Below are 23,873 nucleotides of genomic sequence, written 5' to 3' on the forward strand. Positions count from 1 at the left end.
CTCAGGGCCAATAACAGGACCATTAGACCTTTCTTGGATGTCTTTTTTGCTAACAAGTCGTCTCTGAACTCAGCAGTGATAGACTCTTTCCAAACTCAGTGTTCGTGGAGTATTCTGAACTCCCCATGCAAATCAACAACCTATCTGATCAATAAAGGCAATCATGTTATAGGGAAAGACTGGCATCTTTTTATAGGCCAGACCTTTGGTAAATATACAGCTATCCAACTAAACTGTGTCCTCAGCTTTTGGTGTCCACAGTTGAACTGAGTCACCAATGTGTTATTGTTCCCTCTGTAAGTGAAGGGAGTTGGTCAGAGACAATCATGCATGAGGATTGGTAAAAATGTGGCAAAAAGAATTAGTAACTGAGGTAGGAAAAAGTTTGGGGAGTGGGTATGAGTAAAAGGGCACTTGGCCTTGAGGATGCCACATCTTGGATTACTGCAGGTGAGCTGTGTAGTGTGTGTGGGATGAAGGGAGAGTTGGGCTGAGTCTCCGGCTCACAGGCTGTTACTGTCAACACACAGATGTCACATTGTTCCCAGGAGGCTCTTGGCACAGAAGATGAGACTCTAAGTGCTGAAATGCTGAATAACCACAGCTCACCTCCCAGCTAACAGGACACCTAAGAAGAGGCCCAAGTGAGCAACAAAGTGAAAGACTTAGTTATTCCATTCTGTGGGGAAAACCCACAGCCTCCCAGCCAGAGTCAGCTGCTAGCTAAAGCAGCCGTGTGAGGCACGCCTCAGCAACCTGAGACAGATGGATTTGGAGGAGGAGGCCAGAACTCCATCCCCAGGGCTGCAGCAAACCACCCAAACAGCCTATTCCTGAGGCTGAAAATTATTCCTGGGATAGGCACAGCCCTGAAACCTTTCTTTGATCCTATAAACTAGAGTTCTTGACATACACAGTCAAGAAATTCTTCCCACTGTGCCCTAAAGGTCTCCCAGTCACACAAGCTTGCTTCTTCTTGTGTGAACTCCACAGAAAGTTCTAGAGCATGCAATCGGCACCTCGCATGACACCTTCCATGCTTGCTCTTAGGCCCCCTTATCCAGTCTACTTTTCTGCATGCTCAAGATCCAATTTGTTCTCCAAAATTTTTTATTTTCAAATCATTTTGATTCCCTTTATTGTCTCTTTTTCTTCCCTTTCTCCCAACTTTTACTCTTACTTGTTGAAAAGAATGAAATTTCAAGGACCCAAGAAATAGTATGAGTTAAAATGCTTTTCTTGCATGCATCCCACCTTGGTTTGATTCCTAGCACTGCCTGGTCTCCCTAACACTATCAGGAATGACATCAAACACAGAGCTGGTAGTAGCCCACCTAGTATTAAATTTGGTAAATATTAAAGGATAAATTCCCATGAGATATACTTTACTCAATATTGAATTTAATTTTTCATTCTTCTAGCTAGAGTCTGATATTTTTCACAAGGGAATCATTCAGTAACCCTAGATAGACCATGCTATTTCACTAATATTTGCAGAAAGTAGTGGAGTTATTTTGAAGAGTGTGATAGAAGGAAGGTTGGGAATAGGGCATGAGTCAGAGTGCCAGGAAAGTTTGTACTTTGTCTCACCTCCTCTGCAAATGTAGTGTAGGAAAAACACTTTTTGTCTTTGAAATTTAGTTTATTGAGGACAATAAAGCAATTCATTGGATATTTTGAGAAGCAAAGGTAAACTGTGATACATATAAAGTGAAGTTAGCTATGTTTTATGCTTTATTTCACACTGGACTAAATTCTCTGGTCACAGTCTTCAATTGTCAGAATCTAAGGAAAAGGAAATCTTCCTTTACCTGAGATTCAAAAAGTATTCGAGATTGTTGTGGGCTTTATTAGTATTCAGTTTTTAATGAAGTTAACAAATGAAGACTCAATTCAATTGAAAATATAGAATGCTACCAACAATTCCCAGAGAAAGGTGCCTGCCATGCCATTTAGAGCCACATGGGAAAACACCAGTGTTGAAGACACAAAAGGAAAATATTGGAATGAGCCTTCATTGTTTCCATGGAATGACTGGGAGATGCAGCGTAAGCATGTTTAGTGTTTTCTGCAGTCTTGAAGTTTAGGTTGTCTCTACATTATCTGGACCTTGGCCCTAGTGATTAGGATAAGCAGCTGGTAGTCAGAGAATAAGAATTCTACAAAAGGTAGTTGGAATATAGGCTGTGAGTGGGTTGATTTGCATGTAAGGGACTCTGGCTGCTGAATTGTTTACTTTCTCTAGCAATTGGCTAGTGCTGGAAAGAGCAATCTCTCAGGGTAGGTAAATCCCCAGATAACCATCAGAAACAAGTGGTTATACAATGCTCAATATCATCTGTCATTGGCCACCTCTCCCATGACATTGTGGAGGGAGAATCTCCCCAAAAAGTATTCAAGTGGCCAGTGACTCTTCCCAGCAATTTTCAGCTAAGTGGATATCAGTTCAATGTATATTTTCTATGGTCGGGCATTACCCAGACCACCCTAAATGGAACATCCAGCAGTGCTTGGGGACATTTCATGATAATGACCCATGGATCATGAGATATTGGGAATCAAATCATTCAGCAGCATGTAAGATAAGTGCCCTAACCCCTGTACTATCTCTCTGGCCCTACTTTTAATTATTTGAAAAATCTCCATATTATTTTCCATAAAGACTGTATCAGTCAATAGTGCTATCATCTATGAATAAGGTTCCTTTTCTTTTTTAACCACATCCCCACAAACACTGTTTATTTGAAGACTTTTTTATTCAGCCTATTCTCGCTGATATGAGGTGATGTCACAATGTTATTTTATTTGCATCTTCCTGATAGTCAGTGATGATGAACACTTTTTAATATCCCTATTGGCTATTTGGATGTTTTAGGAGACACATTTGTTTTTCTCCATATTTTTGATGTGTTATCTTTTATTGTTGTTGACTTTTGTTAGTGCTTTATATATCTTAAATATTACTCTTTGCATTTATTAATTTAAAACTTTCTAATCAATTTCAAGTACACAATAAAAAATTATCCTCTACTACAGCTTTTTTTGAGAGAGCAAAGCTGTCCTTGAGTCCACATGTGTAGCTGAAAAGTTTCATGTAAAGTTCAACAGGCAGCAGAAAAGTTATTAGACTGAGATATTAAGGACAGAGAACCATGATAAGAGAATAGAAAAATTGGTTAACGGGGCCGGAGCAGTGGCACAAGCGATAAGGCATCTGCCTTGTCAGCGCTAGCCTAGAATGAACCACGATTCGATCCCCTGGCATCCCATATGGTCCCCCAAGCCAGGAGCGATTGCTGAGCTCCTAGCCAGGGGTAACCCCTGAGCGTCACCGGGTGTGCCCCCCCAAAAAAAAAGGAAAGTTGGGTGATGGAGAAAAACAGTGCTACTGAGAGGGAGGGGTATGAGACTGGCAGTGGATGGAGAAAGTCTCCAAAATCAGAAAAAGCTGCCAGAGGAGTTCTCCACAAAAACAAAGTGATTCCTCAATAACAAATTTTATTACAAAATTGAATTTGGAACCAAACTTACTTATTTTACCTTTATAATATTATCTGTTTTCTAGACAGAGAACAATAAAATGAGAAGTACATGTCTTGTCCTACCTCACTGTTGTAGTGCTTTCACATAGAGATACCTAGAGAATAGAAAAAAAATTAAGTTAAAGACTTCTTTTTTTGAGTCTTGAACTTTTGACAAGAGTAAGCTAGATTTCCAAGGAAGAAGTGAGTTTTTAAATTTCATATTTAAAGATGATTCGGCCTCTATTCTTTCTAAAGCAAGCCAGTGTCTCATTTTTTTTTCTTTTCGTGTTACAATCAGAGGTCATTTTCTTTCTGTGGGTTTGGCAATGAACTGAATTATAGAAAAAGTAGAAGAGAAGAGGTGTGAGTTAAACAGGATATGAAAAGTTGTGCAGAATTCAGACTTCTTGTTTCACTGCCAAACAATTGCACTAAGTCTTAATAGCAGTATTCTACATTAGGCCATGGGGGAAGAAAAAAATAGATTGTCATTTGATATGCTTTGGTGAAGTAAGAATTTTTTAAAGAATAAGTATGTTTGTTAACAACATTTTTCCCCAGGATAAAGACTTTGAGGCAGGAAGTTTGTGGGGGAGAGATTATGGGACCTCTAAGGAAAGCAGAAAGGATAATTGGGCAGAAGAAAACATTGAATTGTGACACAATCACAAAAAGTCTCAAATGATCCCATGGAATAATAATGAATAATAATACCCAAATAATATCCCACAACTGTGTTGAGAGGTTCTTTCAGGCTTATCCCAAATTGGAAAATAGATTCAGTCTTTAGACCTTCATTATGATTGCGTGACTGCACACAGGAAAGTAGCATGATCATGGACAAGATGGATCACTTTGACAAAGGGAAATATCAGCATTAGAAATTGGTGGGATTCAAGTCAGAGAAGCCAGCTGTCAAGGCTGAAGTGTACAGTCTTGTTGTATGCTCCAGTATACAGTATGAGAATTGAGGCCTTTTGGTAGTAACTAGAGCCCACATGAATGAGCTGGGAGCCTTTTAAAAGAGAACCTATCAACAGTCCCTCCTCTTCCACCAAGTGAAAATATAATATATGTAGCACAGAAAAAAGAAATCAACAACTTACTATGCAGGTACATTCCCCTCAGACTCTAGTCTCTAAATCCAGGAGAATTCTGTATCTTTTTTTTAATAATATCTTTATTTAAGCACCATGATTACAAAACTGATTGTAGTTGGGTTTCAGTCATAAAAAGAACACCCCCTTTCACAAGTGCAACATTTCCATCACCAATGCCCCCCATCTCCCTCCTTCCCCACCCCCTGCCTGTATTCAAGATAGGTATTCTACTACGCACACTCATTAACATAATACTTACCAATGGGACTGTGAAAAATTGTGAGTGCTGCCTGTGTGTGCCTGTCTACTGTCCTGCCACGTGAACCTCTTGGGAGTGGGCCGAAAAGAGGCTCCAGAAAACTCGCTCTCCCAGAGGCCCATGCTAGGGCAAAATGCCAAGGAACTGCTCCATAACGTAAAAACTGGCTATAAGCAATACGTTGCAGAAGCCAGGTCCCCTGTTTGTGATGTCAGGCTGGGAAAATCTACGAAACCTGCCCAGTGGGGCCCGACTGTGAAAAATTGTGAGTGCTGCCTGTGTGTCTGTCTACTGTCCTGCTGCGTGAACCTCTTGGGAGTGGGCCAAAAAGAGGCTCCAGAAGAGCACTTTGCTCCACTTCGCTTCGCAGCCCTGCGCTCTATCTAAGGAAAGAACGCCATCACAAGAAGAAGAAAAAAATCAGACTAAGAAATGTGCTAGATCACTGAAGCCCAGCATTTCTCTCCAGACTGTCTTCTCTGCTGCATGATCGGATCTAAGATTTGATCCTGTGTGAGGCTTCATCCACGGAGGACTCCCCTCCCTTGGAGGCAAATCAACACATCCAGAAAGGGTGGAGCCAGAGGAGTGTGGCTACCTACATCATTTAGCCAATGAATACCACCACAACACGTAGAAAAACCCACAATACAAGTGCGACAATGGGGAAACAACACAGGCTAGCATCAGACACAGAGAATGAAGATGACAATTCTGATGACCAGATAATGACCAACCAACTAATCAACCTCTCAGATAAGGACTTTAGACAAGCAATATGGAAGATGCTCAACAAACTCAAAGAAACCATGGATCAAGTTGAACAGAACACTAATAAGAACCAAAAAAATATGAAGACAGAAATCACAAAACTCCAAACTGAAATAACATGTCAAATAACAGGCCTGAAAAAGTCAGTAAATGAAGTGAATGACAAAATGGATAAGCTCTGGGACAGGGTATCAGAAGTTGAGAATAGACTTGGTGCTGTGGAAGATGAGATAAATAACAATTCCATACAGCGGGAGATATTGGAAAAAAAAACTTAAAGCAAATGAACAGACAGTGGAAAAATTAGTCAAAGAATGGGAACTGATAAAAATAGAAGTCTATGATAAGCTCAACAGAAACAACTTAAGAATCATTGGAGTCCCAGAGACCCAGGAAGAAAATTTCCAGGAAGAATCAATGGTCAAGAACATCATTAAAGAGAAACTTCCAGAGCTAAAGAATATATGTGATCAAATCCTGCATGCTCGAAGAGTACCAACCAAAAGAGATGCCAGAAAAAATACCCTAAGACAAATCCTAGTCACAATTTCGAATCCCACAGATAGAGACAGAATTCTGAAAGCAGCAAGATCAAAAAGGGAAATTACATTCAAGAAAGCATCCTTGAGATTTACAGCAGAACTGTCAATAGAAACACTCAAGTTCAGAAAGCAGTGGTGGGATATTGTGACAAGACTGAATGAAATGAATGCTTCACCTAGAATACTGTACCCAGCAAAACTCACTTTCCAGTTTGACAGAAGAATACATTGTTTCACAGACAAAAAACAGCTCAGAAACTTTACAGATGCAAAACCAGTCTTAAGAGAAAAACTGAAAGACCTAATTTAAGACAAGACTAAGCAAAAGACACACCAAATTTCAATATAAAGATGTCATTAAATCCCAGGACAATTCTTTCTCTTAACGTCAATGGACTAAATGCACCAGTTAAGAGACACAAAGTGGCTAAATGAATCAAAAAACTCAATTCAACCTTCTGCTGCCTACAAGAAATGCACCTGAATAGTCAGAACAAACATAGACTCAAAATAAAAGGCTGGAGAAAAATTATCCAAGCAAACAACACCCATAAAAAAGCTGGAGTGGCCACACTAATACCAGATAATGCAAACTTTATACTCAGGAAGGTTGTCAGGGACAAAGCTGGACATTTTATATTAATCAAGGGGTATGTAGAACAGGAAGAAATAACTCTCCTAAACATACATGCACCGAATGAGGGGCCAGCAAAATATTTAATACAACTGTTGACAAATCTGAAAAATAATATCAATAACAACACAATAATTGTGGGGGACCTCAACACGGTTTTGTCAACACTGGATAGGTCAACCAGACTGAAACCCAACAAGAATATACTAGACCTGAGGAGAGAAATGGAAGAAAGAGGCCTAGTGGATATATATAGGACACTCCATCCCCAGAAACCTGGATACACATTATTCTCCAATGTACATGGGACATTCTCCAGGATAGACTACATGCTGGCACGTAAAATATACCTCCATAATATCAAGAGGATAGAAATTTTGCAGGCTACGTTCGCTGACCACAGGCTCTGAAATTATTTGTGAATTCCAAAGAGACACAGAAGAAAAACTTTAACACCTGGAAGTTAAACAGCCTCATACTGAATAACCAGTGGGTCCGAGATGAAATCAAGGAGAAAATCAAAAGATTCCTGGAAACAAATGACAATAAAGACACAAACTATCAGAACTTATGGGACACAGCAAAAGCAGTACTGAGAGGAAAATTTATAGCTTTGCAAGCACACGTCAGAAAGGAAGAAGGGGCTTACCTGAGTAGCTTAATGACACAGCTAATAGAACTAGAAAGTGCTCAACAGAAGGACCCAAAAATAGGGAGACAGAAAGAAATAACAAAGCTGAGAGCAGAAATCAACGAAGTGGAAATCCAAAAAACAATCCCAAAGATCAACGAAACAAGAAGTTGGTTTTTTGAAAAAATAAACAAGATTGATAGACCACTGGCAAAACTAACAAAGAAAGAGAGAGAGAGAAACTTGATAACTCGTATTAGGAATGAAAAAAGGAGAGATCACTACTGATATGGCAGAGATTCAAAGGGTAATCAGAAACTACTTTACGCCACTAAAAATGAGAACCTGGAAGAAATGGATAAATTCTTGGACTCTTATAATCTTCCACGGTTGAAGAAAGAAGATGTAGCATATCGAAACACCCCCATCACTATTGATGAAATTAAAATGGTAATCAAATGTCTGCCCAAAAACAAAAGCCCAGGCCCAGATGGATTCACTAATGAATTCTTTCAAACTTTCCAAGAGGGACTACTACCAATTCTGGCATAACTCTTTCATGAAATTGAACAAACAGAAACACTTCCAAATAGCTTTTATGAAGCCAATGTCACCTTGATACCTAAACCAGACAGAGATGCTACGAAAAAAGGAAATTACAGACCAATATCGCTGATGAATGCAGATGCAAAGATCCTCAACAAAATGCTGGCAAATAGGATTCAATGCCTCATTAAGAAGATTATCCATTACAATCAAGTAGGTTTCATCCCAGGAATGCAAGGATGGTTTAACATCTGTAAATCTATCAACATCATACACAACATCAACAACAAGAAAAATAAAAATCACAGGATCATATCAATAGATGCAGAGAAAGCATTTGATAAGGTCGAACACCCATTTTTAATCAAAACTCTCAGCAAGATGGGAATGGAAGGAACCTTTCTCAATATAGTTAAGGCCATCTACCATAAGCCAGTGGCAAATATTATCCTCAATGGAGAAAAACTAAAAGCCTTCCCTCTAAATTCTGGCACGAGACAAGGCTGTCCTCTCTCACCACTCCTATTCAACATAGCACTGGAAGTACTCGCTATAGCGATTAGGCAAGAAAAGGATATCAAGGGAATCCAGATAGGAAAGGAAGAATTCAAGCTCTCACTGTTTGCAGATGACATGATACTCTACTTAGAAAACCCGAAAGACTCTACCAAAAAGTTTCTAGAAACAATAGACTCATATAGCAATGTGGTAGGCTACAAAATTAACACACAAAAATCAATGGCCTTTCTATACACCAATAGTAATAAGGAAGAAATGGACATTAAGAAAACAACCCCATTCACAATAGTGCCACACAAACTCAAATATCTTGGAATCAACTTGACTGAAAATGTGAAGGACCTATACAAAGAAAACTATAAAACTCTGCTCCAAGAAAAAAGAGAGGACACGCGGAAATGGAAACACATACCCTGCTCATGGATTGGCAGGATTAACATCATCAAAATGGCAATATTCCCCCAAGGCATTATACAGATTTAATGCTATCCCTCTAAAGATACCCATGACATTCTTCAAAGAAGTGGATCAAGCACTTTTAAAATTCGTTTGGAACAATAAACACCCTAGAATAGCTAAAGCAATCATTGGGAAAAAGAATATGAGAGTAATTACTTTCCCCAACTATAAACTTTACTACAAAGCAATAGTTATCAAAACAGCATGGTTTTGGAATAAAGACAGGCCCTCAGATCAGTGGAATAGGCTTAAATACTCAGAGAATGTTCCCCAGACATCCAATCACCTAAGTTTTGATAAATGAGCAAGAAATCCTAAATGGAGCAAAGAAAGCCTCTTCAACAAGTGGTGTTGGCACAACTGGATAGCCACTTGCAAAAAATTGAACTTAGACCCCCAGCTAACATCATGTACGAAGGTAAAATCCAAATGGATTAAAGACCTCGATATCAGACCTGAAACCATAAGATATATAGAACAACACACAGTCAAAACACTCCAGGACATTGAGACTACAGGCATATTCAAGGAGGAAACTGCACTCTCCAAGCAAGTGAAAGCAGAGATGAACAGATTGGAATATATTAAGCTGAGAAGCTTCTGCACCTCAAAGGAAATAGTGCCCAGGATACAAGAGCCACCCACTGAGTGGGAGAAATTATTCACCCAATGCCCATCAGATAAGGGGCTAATCTCTAAAATATACAAGGCACTGACAGAAATTTACAAGAAAAAAAAAAAACATCTAATCCCATTAAGAAATGGGGAGAAGAAATGGACAGACACTTTGACAAAGAAGAAATACAAATGGCCAAAAGACACATGAAAAAATGCTCCACATCACTAATCATCAGGGAGTTGCAAATCAAAACAACTATGAGGTACCACTTCACACCACAAAGAATGGCACACATCACAAAGAATGAGAATAAACAAGTGTTGGCGGGGATGTGGAGAGAAAGGAACTCTTATCCACTGCTGGTGGGAATGCCGTCTAGTTCAACCTTTATGGAAAGCAATATGGAGATTCCTCCAAAAACTGGAAATTGAGCTCCCATACGATCCAGCTATACCACTCCTAGGAATATACCCTAGGAATACAAAAATACAATACAAAAACCCCTTCCTTACACCTATATTCATTGCAGCACTATTTACCATAGCAAGACTCTGGGAACAACCAAGATGCCCTTCAACAGATGAATGGCTAAAGAAACTGTGGTACATATACACAATGAAATATTATGCAGCTGTCAGGGGAGATGAAGTCATGAAATTTTCCTATACATGGATGTACACAGAATCTATTATGCTGAGTGAAATAAGTCAGAGAGAGAGAAGTGCAGAATGGTCTCTCATCTATGGGTTTTAAGAAAAATGAAAGACATTCTTGCAATAATAATTTTCAGACACAAAAGAGAAAAGAGCTGGAAGTTCCAGCTCACCTCAGGAAGCTCACCACAAAGAGTGATGAGTTTAGTTAGAGAAATAACTACATTTTGAACTGTCCTAATAATGAGAATGTATGAGGGAAATGGAAAGCCTGTCTAGAATACAGGTGTGAGTTAGGTGGGGAGGAGGAAGATTTGGGACATTGGTGATGGGAACGTTGCACTGGTGATGGGTGGTGTTCTTTACATGACTGAGACCCAAACACAATTATGTATGTAATCAAGGTGTTTAAATAAAATATTTTAAAAAAGCAGCATCAATAAAAATTAAAATTTAAGATTAAAAAATAGTTATCAATGTAATTAATTCTCTAAGTGCACTCACCACGCTTTATGGTGAGCTTCATACCGTGAGCCAGTACTTCCAGCCCTCATCTCTATTGTCTCTGGGCATTATTAAAATAATGTCTTTCATTTTCTTAAAACCCAGAGATGAGTGAGACGATTCTGCTTCTATCTCCCTCTGACTTATATCACTCAATGTTATAGTATCCATGTCCATCCACATATAGGAAAATTTCACGACTTCATCTCTCCTGATGGCTGCATAATATTCCATTGTGTATATGTACCACAGTCTCTTTAGCCATTCATCTGGTGAAGGGCATCTTGGTTGTTTTCATATTCTTGCTATTGTAAATAGTGCTGCAATGAATATAGGTGTGAGGAAAGCATTTTTGTTATTGTGTTTTTGTGTTCCTATGGTATAATCCTAGGAATAGAATAGCTAGATCGTATGGGAGCTCAGTTTCCAATTTTTTGAGGAATCTCCATATTGTTTTCCAGAAAGGCTAGACTAGATGGCATTTCCATCAGCAGTGAATAAGAGTTCCTTTCTCTCCACATCCCTGCCAGCACTGATTGTTTTTATTCTTTGTAATGTGTGCTAGTCTCTATGTATCTGTTTTTTAAAATTCACTCAGGATGTGGTATTAGCTGATGGTATTAGTCTGAATGGACTGAACAAGTACTCTGGCTTTAAAAAGTTGGAGATGATCTATACAACCCACCACAGACAGCATCCACCATACATGTATAAAATAGTATCTATTTACAGGCCACCATAATCACTGCAACAAAAGAATGAGGAAGAATTCATTTATTATACCAATGAAAACAGGTAGTACCTTTGGTGAAATGAGTTGGGAGAGATCATCGGTCTATATTTTCCTTCACAAAAGAATTGAGAATAAAAATAGCAGACATCAGACCTGAGAGATAGCATGGAAGTAAGGAGCTTGCCTTTCATGCAGAAGGTCATTGGTTGGAATCCTGGCATCCCATATGGTCCCCTGAGCCTGCCAGAAGTGATTTTTGAGCATGGAGCCAAGAGTAACCCCTGAGTGCTATTGGGAGTGACCCCCCCCAAAAAAAATAGCAGACATTCAGGAGTAATACATTGTCCTCATTCTCACACTTAACACACTAAAATGTGAATTTAAAGAGACATTGGGTTTAGTGCTACATTCTGACCGTACTGCTTATTTCAACTAAACTTCATAAAATCTATACTATTTCATGCTTACATATCTTTTCTTTCATGTAAGAGTTGACAGTGCTTTTCTTTCCTACACTTCCTTCCTGTCTCTCAATTCCTTCAGGTTCATCAACCTCTTTGCTAATGACTCACCTGTGATTCATCCTTTATCACTCTTCTCCTGACTGATGGCCTCTTTTTCTATTTCTACAGCCTCCATCTCCACCTCTTCCTGGTATGTTTCTCCAAGTCTCTGGGTGAAACAAAAGTTGAGGTCAGGTTAGAAAGTATCTGAGGAAAGTTGATGTACATTGACAGGATAGTGAAAATTCTATCCCTAGCTTGCAAGCTCCATGCTTTATGCCATGATAGTGACAATTTTGCTGGTGCTGAGAAGTATCTTACTACATTTAGGCAAACATTCATGCCACATAATGAGTAACCTTCCCTTTACCACAGTTGGGCAAACAATCCCTAGAATGGAAATGGAAAACTATTACATGTGATCTAATTCCCTAGACCTCTAACCTCTCTTGGATGACTTAGTAAATTACTTCACATGATCTTTCCCCTTAGCACCACTAATAATATACAAGGGTTACAAAAGGACAGTAGGTGAAGCCATCAACAAGTGGAAATTTAGGTATTTGTGAACAAACATGTGGTTGGTGAGAAGGTAAATACTTACATGATTGTGAAACGCAAGAATATTACAGGTCAATAATGTAGTGTTGGTTTGTCAGCTAATAGCTAAAGGGTCAGAGAATCATGGGCTCTGAGGGAGCCAGTTGTTGTTTGGAAAATAATGGTAGTTCATATGTTTTAAGATGGGTATAATTATGGAAGTCAAACTAAGTGTCAAATATCATTTTACTATGAGCTACAGTGAAAGAACTGCCATTATTTGTGACTCTCTAGTTCTCTTCTCACCTTGTCATTTTCCAATTTGCCAAAGTACAGAACATGCAAGGTCATCAGGGTTTAGTAAGTATTCAGTTACCATTTTTCAATATGTGTGGGTTTTATTTAATGTTTTATCTAACTTTTTAATCATCATGTTTACAAAATTTTTCATACTGGAGTTTTCATTATAGAATGCATAATACCCTTCACCAGTGCAATCTTTCCACCACTAAGGTTCCCCCCCCCCCCGTTTCCCTATCCCACCCCAACTCCCTGCCTGTCTCTCAGATAGGCATTCTACATCTCTCTCCCTCACTTTCATTGTCATGGTAGTTGTCATTGTGGTTAGTGCATTCTCACCACTCTTTGTGGCAAGCTTCATGTCATGAGCCTGTCCTTTCGGCATTCAGCTGTATTGTTCTGGACATTATTGTCATATTGTTTTTTATTTTTCTTATATCCCATAGATGAGTGAGACTATTCTATGTCTATTCCTCTCCCTCTGGCCCATTTCACTCAACATTATAGTCTCCATGTCCATCCATGTATAGGCAAATTTTATTACTTTATTTTTTCTAATGTCTGCATTGTATTCCATTGTGTAAAAGAACCACAATTTCTTTAGTCATTCATTTGTTGTTGGGCACCAAGGTTGTTTCCAGATTCTGGCTATTGTAATAGTTCTCATTATGGTTAGTGTTGATTAAATCCTAGCCTCTCTTCATAGCCATTTCTGAAAAGCTGAAGTCACAAAGCAGTTTCCACATCATTCTCAAAATTTCTTGCTGTAAACACAATAGTTTCAAGTTCCAAGCAGAGATAGAAATGCTCATAATAAACTTTAAAAGATGCTGTTGATGCTAGATAACAGGAATGTAAGCAAGAAGTGATCATTATCAAGCAGCATATATATAAAAGGAACTCATTTGGAGGAAGCCATCTATGAGTACTGACTTTCAGCTCTCAAAGAATATAACCCAGAAAAAAAGGTTATTTTGATTTTTCAGCGAGTAATAATTTCTTTGGGGCCTCTGCAAACCCTTTATCATCTTTCCTTAATGGACATGCCTCTTAATAGGTACTCAAAAATATGCCAAGATTAAAGTTTTTTTTGGTTGGGTTTTTTGTTTGTTTGTTTCTTTGTTTTGTTTTTGTTTTTGGGTCACACCTGGCGGTGCTCAGGGATTACTCCTGGCTCTGTGCACAGAAATCTCTTCTGGCAGGCACTAGGGACCATATAGTGGTGCCGAGATTTGAACCATCGTCTGTCCTGGATCTGCTGCATGCAAAGCAAATGATCTACCACTGTGCTATATCTCCAGCCCCCAAGATTAAAGTTTTTATTTTGTTTTTCTACAGAGGGATCTGTACCTTTAAGATATGACCTTGTTACAGTTCTATAAGATGTCTACAAAGCAATAGGAACTATTTTAAAAAAAAAAGCCAGTTTTCCACTAACTTTTCCATCTGTCAGAGTCCTTCATTTACTCAACAAATACAAGATTGTCATGGGAGTTATTATTTAGAATGTCCATATATGCCATTGCAAAATGATCATCTACTAGAAGAGCCAGGCATAAAATAAAAAAGGCCAGAAAAAATGGTCATCTCTTTAGTCTAGACACAGAGTTAAAATAGCAAGGTCCAGAGAAGTGTGAGTCATGATTCCAAATGTTGTTTATCTCTTCAAAATGAACCAGTGCTTGAACAAATTAACTAGAAACATCCTTTGTACAAATTAGCATAGAAAAACATATGTACAAGTTTTCTAATTTCTATCAATAGAGGGAAGTTGTGGGAGTGTGGCATGCTCCAAGAACAAGTGAAATAACAAGATATTAGCTTCAAATTCTGACATTCTTATTAAAGTCAAAATATCACTACATATCACTTTCCCTACATGTCCATTTTAACCTCTATCTCCTTACCATAAGTTGGTGGATAGAAAACATTCTAAACCATGAAAGTACTCATTGACTTTTACCTGAACTTAAAAGTTTCTATGACCCAGTTCCTGGATCTAGAGATCCTAACAACTAAAGGCAGTCTTAAAAGTCTTAAAATGTGAGGCCGGAGAGATAACACAGCGGTAAGGTGTTTGCCTTGCAAGTGACCGACCCAGGAGGGACCCAGTTCGATTCCTAGCATCCCATATGGTCCCCCAGCTTACAAGGGGCAATTTCTGAGTGCAGAAGTAAGGAGAGAAACCTGAGTGCCCTGGGTGTGGCCCTAAATCCAATCAAACAATAAATAAATAAAGTTTAAAAACAAGTCTTAAAATGTAGACAGAAATGGAAAACCTCAAATATATAGCCTGCCTGTTCCTAGAGAAATGACTCTGGTAATGTATGCTCAAGTGTATAGAAACCCCATTATTCCCCCTGGATTTTTTGCTCTCACTCAGAAGAATCCACATCAACTCTCTTCATTTGCGGTTCTGTTGAGTAATTTATGATAATTTGCTGATCCCCTGCTAGGAGAGGAATCAGAAAGTGACTCTGAGTCTGTATTCCCTCCTGAATAAGAGGATGGGAAGCATTACTACAACAGTTCTCTTTATATGAAGTTGTCAAAATTTGGAACTTGAAGGAAAAAGGAGCAAAAAAAAAAAAAAAAGAAAAAAGACCAGTCTATAAAGCAGACCTGATACTCAGCCTCCCTATTATTTGCCCATCAGAAAAATTATCTTTGTTCAGTTAAGGCCTCATCTACCATTATTTTGTAAATCAGCCATTAGACTTAACTCAAAAGCAGTTGATTCTATTTTTGTCTGACTTTTAGTGCCAAAACTCAACCCTCAGTTTATTTGTTATTTTCATAAATGTATTCTGTTGTTGCGGACATTGTGCAAAATGGAAAAAAACAAGTCTAGACTACTTTGAGTTCAGGAAGTTAGGGCAGGGTCTCTTTATTAAAAATAAACATCCTCTTTCTTGCTTCCTTGTCACTCTTTACTCACAAATATGTACCCAAAGTCTTAGATTCTGGACTCCTACACATGATTATCTTTCCCATTCATGTGGAACACCTAACTCCTTTGTGAATAATAAAACCAAAGGCAGAAAAGCAAGTTGAACACAATAAAAATACGTTATCTGAATGCTGGTAGGATCTTTGATCTTCCTTGAATAGAAAGTGGTACAAGTTGAGAGAAAAATGTTTTTGTCAGAAGCTTATTTTATCCCTCTTGCATTTCTAACTTGATACCCAGAAGATTCCCTGTTTTCTTCCTCTTCCAACAGGATATTCAATTCTATAGCTAAATTCAGGCTTGAGTTTGGTTTCATCCCTTTCCCTTGGGCTATTCTTTCTTTCTGGGGCTTCCTCTCCTCATTTTGTGGGGCACTGTTAAAATGGTAGTGCCTCTTTTATTGCTTTCTTTTTGGAGACACTCCCAGCAGTGCTCATGGGTTACTCCTGGGTCTGCACCCAGGAATCATCCTATCGGTGTTTGGGGGATCATATGGGATGCTGACGATTTAACTCAGATCTGCCATGTGAAAGGCAAGTACTTTAGCAACTGTACTACTTCACCATTCCTCCCAAAATGACAGAGCTCTGTGTGACATACATGACAGGGGCCAGAGAGACAGCATAGAGGTAGGGTGTTTGCCTCTCATGCAGAAGGTCGGTGGTTCGAATCCTGGCATCCCATATGGTCCCCCAAGCCTGCCAGGAGCGGTTTCTGAGCATAGAGCCAGGGGTAACTCCTGAGCACTGCCAGGTGTGACCCAAAGAAAACCAAAACAAAACAAACAAACAAACAAAAATAGACATGACAGGCCTGAAAAAAGAGTGGCAAGAATACTTCTAGTTCTTCAACAAGCACTAGAAAAACCTAAAAGTAGGATAATGTGAGATGTAAGCACATAGATCTTGGGATCAGAGAACCTGATTTTACTACCTATTAACTTTGTAAACTTTTACTGGTTTCCTATTCTTCTGTGCCTCATTTTCCACAATGTGAATGGGGATAGTACTAGAACTTACTTCCTAGGTTTATTGTGAAAATTACTTTAAATAAGAAAAAGTTAAGATTTTGGAACACCATTTGGCACAGTGCAGACATTAACTATTGAGAATATTGTCAATTTAACTTTAGGGGGATTATTTGTTTTACTTTTATTTTTTTAATTTTTTTTTATTTAAACACCTTGATTACATACATGATTGTGTTTGGGTTTCAGTCATGTAAAGAACGCCACCCATCACCAGTGCAACATTCCCAACACTAATGTCCCAAGTCTCCCTCCTCCCCACCTAACCCCTGCCTGTACTCTAAACAGGCTCTCCATTTCCCTCATACATTCTCATTATTAGGAAAGTTCAGAATGTAGTTATTTCTCTAACTAAACTCATCACTCTTTGTGGTGAGCTTCCTGAGGTGAGCTGGAACTTCCAGCTCTTTTCTCTTTTGTGTCTGAAAATTATTATTGCAAGAATGTTTTACTGATTGATATTTTAATTATTTGATCAATTTAACATTTTGACTTAGTATTTACACTATAACCACTTGAATAATATCCTAAAATGAATAGATGCCATACACTTTTTCACAAATTTGCTTTATTTTGTTTGAGGTCTTACCCAGTGATATTCAGGACTTACTACTGACTCTGCCCTCAGGGATATCAGGAGTTCAAACATGTCAGCTATGCCCAAAACAAGCACCCTACCCACTGCACAATCTTCTTGGTCTCCCACTTTTCACCCTTCTTAAGAAGACCATATCAGTGAGTCCAGCCAAACAAAATAATGACTTTAACTAAATTAATTACTTAAAGAGCCTTTGGGGAAATCTTCCAATAGACCAGAAATTTACTTATAGAAATAATGTCAGAGAAGTAGAAAGAAGAATGGAGATATGAGAGAAAAAAATTTGAATGAATATTAATTAACAAAAAAAGGAGCAACAGAAAAGGGAGAAGAGACATGAAAATAAAAATAAAATAAATTTATTTTATTTTATTAATAGATTTTATGAATTTATTTATAGCTACTTTTAGTCTGAGTCCATAATGTCTGAAACAGAAGTTCTAGGAGACAAAGATCATAACTGTCACTTACAACTAAAACTAGTCAAAACCATCTTACTAGTCAAGACTAACTTACAACTATGTTTTTCAACCCTTTTCTGAATGTGGTCCCTTATTCAGGTTTGTTTCCTTGCTGTGGCCTCATCTTTTAGTAGTTGGTCTCTAGTCTTATGTCATGGCCCCCATTTATTTGAATCTTCACCTGTGGTACCTTGGAATATTCTAAGGGCCTAGGGCCCATGCACGTCCATCTGGATCCCTATTGAGAAATATTGGTTTAGGAGAATGAAAAGTTCAAATCTTGGTTGCAACCCTGAAATGTACTGGTTTAATCTTTGAACAAGTTAACTTTTCTAGGTCCCAAATAAGAATAGAATATATTCATGAACATTTTTTGTTTGTTTTTGGGCAACACTCGGTGACGCTCAGGGTTTACTCCTGGCTATGTGCTCCGAAATTGCTTCTGGTATGGGAAACCATATGGGATGCCTTGGGATCAAACCACAGTCCGTCCTAGGTTAGTGCAGTGCATGGCAAATGCCCTACCGCTTGTGCTACTGCTAAGTCTCCTATTCATGAATTTTTATGAAATTTAAAAATAATATTGATGATGTCTCTAGAATATAACTGACAATAGATATATCATTATCTATAATAAAAACAAAAAATATTGTCATGTAACTAAAACAAAATCTTTTACCTCAAATGGGTTTTTAGAAAATATGATCTATTAAACTTAAAAATATGATTTAAGCATCTTTAGATTTATCCTGAAAATAGAAATCTTTCAAAAACAAAAGAGAATAAACTGAAAGACTTGGGGTGAGGGAGCCAAATTTTTTGAGGCATATAAATTCTGCAAAAATGGTTCTGCTTAGATAAACATAAATGACTTTGTATTTTTATTAGAAATAGAGTTTTCCTGGGACAGAGAGATGGCATAGTGGTAGGGTGTTTGGCTTGCAAGCGTCCAACCCAGGACCAATGGTGGTTCGAATCCCGGCATCCCATATGGTCCCCCAAGACTGCCAGGAGCGATTTCTGAGTATAGAGCCAGGAATAACCTGTGAACGCTGCCGGATGTGACCCCCCAAAAAAAATTTTTCCCAGTTGTCCCAAGGCCAGTTAAATAGTCCTATGAAGGGGCCGGAGAGATAGCATGGAGGTAAGGTGCTTGCCTTGCATGCAGAAGGTCAGTAGTTCAAATCTCGGCATCCCACATGGTCGCCCGAGCCTGCCAGGGGCGATTTCTGCGTGTAGAGCCAGGAGTAACACCTGAGCGCTGCCAGGTGTGACCCCCCAATATATATTCCTATCAATAGTTACATGAAACACAGGACTAAAATTGATCCAAGAAAACAATGAGAAAATAAAACCTTTCACAGAAGAGAGTGAGAAGGTGAAAGCAAAGAAAGATGCATGTGTCTGAGCTGATCCTGAGTCTTTAAATGGTTTCACCTTCCAACCCCTTTTGAAGTAACTCCTGACACCCTTACTTTACTCAGAACTATATTCTGAACGTTTCCTCATTCTTGTACCTTTGAAATAGACTGAGTGACCTACTGTTCCTATTGTGGCTTTCTGAACTGTTTGCCTTATTTCCCATGTAACAACCCATCTCTACCCTAGGACATGTATCTTTGGCTTCTACCCTTATTTGGATTTATCCCTAATTTAAACATGCTCTATAAAAGATTTTTCCTGGTACATCTAGAAGTGTTCAGTTTTATACCAGGAGGATATTCCAGTTAAAAACCCAGGAGGTTTTTAGAACTAGGGTTCAAACTGAATCCTAAGTCCCTAGAGAAGAGGAAAAAAAAGAATATGAGAAATACAAGGTATTTATAAATTAATTTCACTAAAGCAGACTAGAAGTAAGTGACTAAGAACATTGGTAAAACCCTTTGTAAAATTGCAGTTCTTTCCACAGTTCTGTTCTCATAACATACTTTGTGTTTTCCAAATCACATTAGTTGAGAAGGTCTTGTTCCAACAAAGGTTAAGTGACAAATTGAAACTTTTGGCCAAAGGTTATGCCAGGTCACTGAACTATAGAGCAAACGTCAGCTATGCTGAGTGGGAAGGGCTTTCTCTTGTCTTCTTAAAGGGGACAATATAAGTTGTATATGACCACTGGCATGTTTCTTGCAACAAACCCAATTATAAGCTATCATTTTAAAAGTTCTTTAGCAATATTTTAGTGTAGTCACATAGCAAACATATAATACATACACACAAATATATTTGTATCTATTCTAAAAAATCATATTAATGGGCATATGTAGTCTGTACTCTAAATATAATTCTAATATGTTAAGATTGTGAAATATACTGTTTGGCTTTATTATTATTACTCAGGTATAAAATTATAAAAATAGGAAGCAAAAGGAAATGACAGTCACCTATTCCTAAGGATTCATCCCCTCCATCCATCAGAGGACAAAGTAGTTCATTCTAAGAGAGATAGGTGGAAACCTACTTTGGGAAAGGCGTGTTTTCACTTATTTTGAAAAATAAATGTGCTTTATTTGCATTGGCTGAAGACTAATATTTATCAGAGTTTATGGTCATACATTTTCACAACTACTTCATGCCACAAAACTAAGTGTTTTGAAAAAAGGAGGTTTACCCATTTTGCTCAATAGTACAGTACAGGACATTGATGGACAGGTGTTAGGGTGAATGGGGATGGGCTGATGTAAAGGACATGAAAATATAACCAAGAGAACAACAAATCATGTAAGGGTAATAGATATGGACTTTCAAAAAAGGTCCATAATTTGTTTCCTTTTAGCATTTACCATGATTTCATGAGACATGAGTTATTTCTTTTTTTTTTTTTTTTTTTTTGTTTTTTGGGCCACACCCGGCAGTGCTCAGGGGTTACTCCTGGCTGTCTGCTCAGAAATAGCTCCTGGCAGGCACGGGGGACCATATGGGACACCGGGATTCGAGCCAACCACCTTTGGTCCTGGATCGGCTGCTTGCAAGGCAAACGCTGCTGTGCTATCTCTCCGGGCCCGAGACATGAGTTATTTCTTAATGATAGGCTTTCATACATTATCTGGATAATGTATGGATATATGTATATATTCTAGAACCACTCTCTTCCCTCAGTGTTCACTCCCTTTTATTGTCCCAGCATTACCCCCCCCCATCCATTTCCTGCTTCTCTCCTGTACTAAACTAATTAAAGACCAGTTCTCAATTTCTGTTGTTTGGGGGCATTTATTATACTCCTACTTTGCCTACTTCGTATCTTTATATTTTACTCTTTTTGGATTTGGCAGACATACCCAGTGATCTTTGGAGCTTGCTCCTGACTCAGTACTCAGGAATCACTCCTGGTGGTGCTAGGGGAACATATAGGATGCTGGGGATAAAACCAAGTTCAACTGAATAAACTGCAAAAATTCTACTCACTGTTGTATCGCTCTGGTTCTCATATATGTGTGTGTGATTTATACATATAGAGAGAAACCATATACCTGGTTTCATATCTATATATTATATACATAAACCAATCTAAGGAAAATGACTCATAATAAAGAAATATATGCCCCAAGGAGCAGAGAAATTTATATCCATAAATATAAATAAGTATAAATGTGTGTAATGTGATTGAAACCAGTCTAAGTCCCTAAACACAGCTATGGAGGGAGATATAAGAAGGAGCCCTGAGATGTATGGTTATGCTATCACAGATGTTGAATGCACCTTATGAGTCTCTTTTGCTATTGCTGTTGTTTTATAGATGCTGATTAATCTTTTGATCCAATAACCTCATTGAATCTCTAATATCTGATCCATCCTTTCCTATTTTCTAAGTACCCTATATTTCATAACCCAACTAAAACAGACCATAAACAGGAAAAATATTGAGGCCATTATTTCAGGCTAGTTGTGGAGCTTTAGAGTGGCTAGAGAAATGAACAACACAAATCAACACGGTTATTCATGCCAAATGCTTCATTCTTTCCATGCAGTTGAATAAAGAAAGAAAATTTTCTGGCTCTGGAATCTAGAGAAAAGTGTAGAAGTATAGTCACATGCCCTGGCACAGACTGGCTAATTCCTGAACTGGCCCTGCTTCTTTGAGATGTTAAAGTCTATATCTGCTGCTGTGACATTTGACTAGGACAGTGAGCATTTTAGAAAGAGGACTCTGTTAGGTACATGATTGTACTGAAAACAACTAGCATCTTTCACAGTGCATATACAGTAAAAATACATATTATTGAGTCAGAGAATCAAAAAATGACCATAAAAATCATCCAGCTGCACAGAAAAATGTGTAGATATCTAATATCTAAATCTAATATCTAATATCTACATCTAAATATCTAAATCAGAAAGTTAGATCTTCTTTGCAGATGGGCTTAAAGTCTAAACACACACTACCTTTGAATCCAAGAAGCACTCATATTGAAAAATTACAACAAAACGCTTTTATCCTGGGATCTTGCACCAAAGGTAGAACAATTTTGGAAATATAATCTAATGACAGCTGCTGAAAATTTTTTATAAATAACAGACCAGGTAAGATATACTCATTATCCAAAATTATAAAGAATGTGATGAATATATAAATAAATAAATAAATAAATAAAACTCACAAAGCTAGAGAAATAAGAATCAAGTGTGATTTTAACGATTGTTTAAGAACTCAATCAAGGGAATTGAGGGACAGTACAGAAGGTAGGTCACCCATGTAGTCCCCTACCCCCAACCCCTTTGCCCCTCCCTGAATGCAGAGGCAGGAGTAAGACTTGTGTACCAATGGGTGTGGCACAAAAGCTAAAATAATAAGAAGACAAATGGAGCTTAATGTAAAAGAGAGCCAAAAGCTACAGAAAGTTGAAGAGTAAGCATCGAAGAAAATGTGACAGGAGTGATATTTGAAGAAATAATTTTTTAGAAATGCCTAAATTGGGGGCCAGCAAGGTGGCGCTAGAGGTAAGGTGTCTGTCTTGCAAGCACTAGCCAAGGAAGGACCGCAGTTCGATCCCCGGCGTCCCATACGGTCCCCGCAAGCCAGGGGCAATTTCTGAGTGCTTAGCCAGGAGCAACCCCTGAGCATCAAACGGGTGTGGCCGAAAAACAAAAAAGAAAAAGAAAAAGAAAAAGAAAAGAAATGCCTAAATTGGAGAAAAGAAAATTCAGCAAATAAGAGAAAAACAACTATGTAAATAAAAGCATAGCCATACTGACTCACATTAGAGTGAAATAAGGAACACTAAAGAATTAAAAAAAAATCTTGAAATCACTGATGAAAAAGGGAAACCTTATACTCAACCTCAAGATTTTGCAATAGCATTAGCAGAAGCCAAAAGATGCTGGAAAAGCATATTAGGAGTATGAGGGTAAGCAACATTCAAACTAAAATTGCATTTGGTAGCAAACTACCATTTCAAAAGGACAAAATAAATATACTTAAAACTTTTTTCATAATTTTCTACTATTTGCAAGTTCTTCAGATATAAGATTTACTTCTAAAATTGGAGAAAGGGGCTGGAGTGATAGCTTCGAGGTAGTGTATGCCTTTATGAGGCCAACCAGATTTCCGTTACATATGATCTCCAAGCAATATAGGAATGATCCCTGAGCACAGAGCCAGGAGTAACCCCAGAGCACTACTGGGTGTGGTCCCAAAAATCAAAAAAAAAATATTGAATGCAAAGAGATTGGTAAGCATACATGCTTCCAAGACAGTGACTGTATAAAGCACGAAGGACAACTAATTTATAAAATAATGTTAAAATCAAGAGTTCACTAGTCCCATAAAATGAACAAAAAGACTTTTAACTTATTAATTTTATGTAATATCTTATATAAGAGAGTATTTCTCAGAAGATTTTTTAGGTCAAAACAGAAAGCACTCTGAATCAAGAGTATTTGGAGGTGAGGTATTAGCGATCATTCGAGTTTCTGTGACTGTTTTGTTTTGTTTTGTTTTGTTTTGTTTTGTTTTGGGTTCACACCCAGCGGTGCTCAGGGGATATTCTTGGAATTCAAACCACC

The sequence above is a fragment of the Suncus etruscus genome, chromosome 11 (assembly GCF_024139225.1).
Source record: "Suncus etruscus isolate mSunEtr1 chromosome 11, mSunEtr1.pri.cur, whole genome shotgun sequence".
Classification (NCBI taxonomy): Eukaryota; Metazoa; Chordata; class Mammalia; order Eulipotyphla; family Soricidae; genus Suncus; species Suncus etruscus.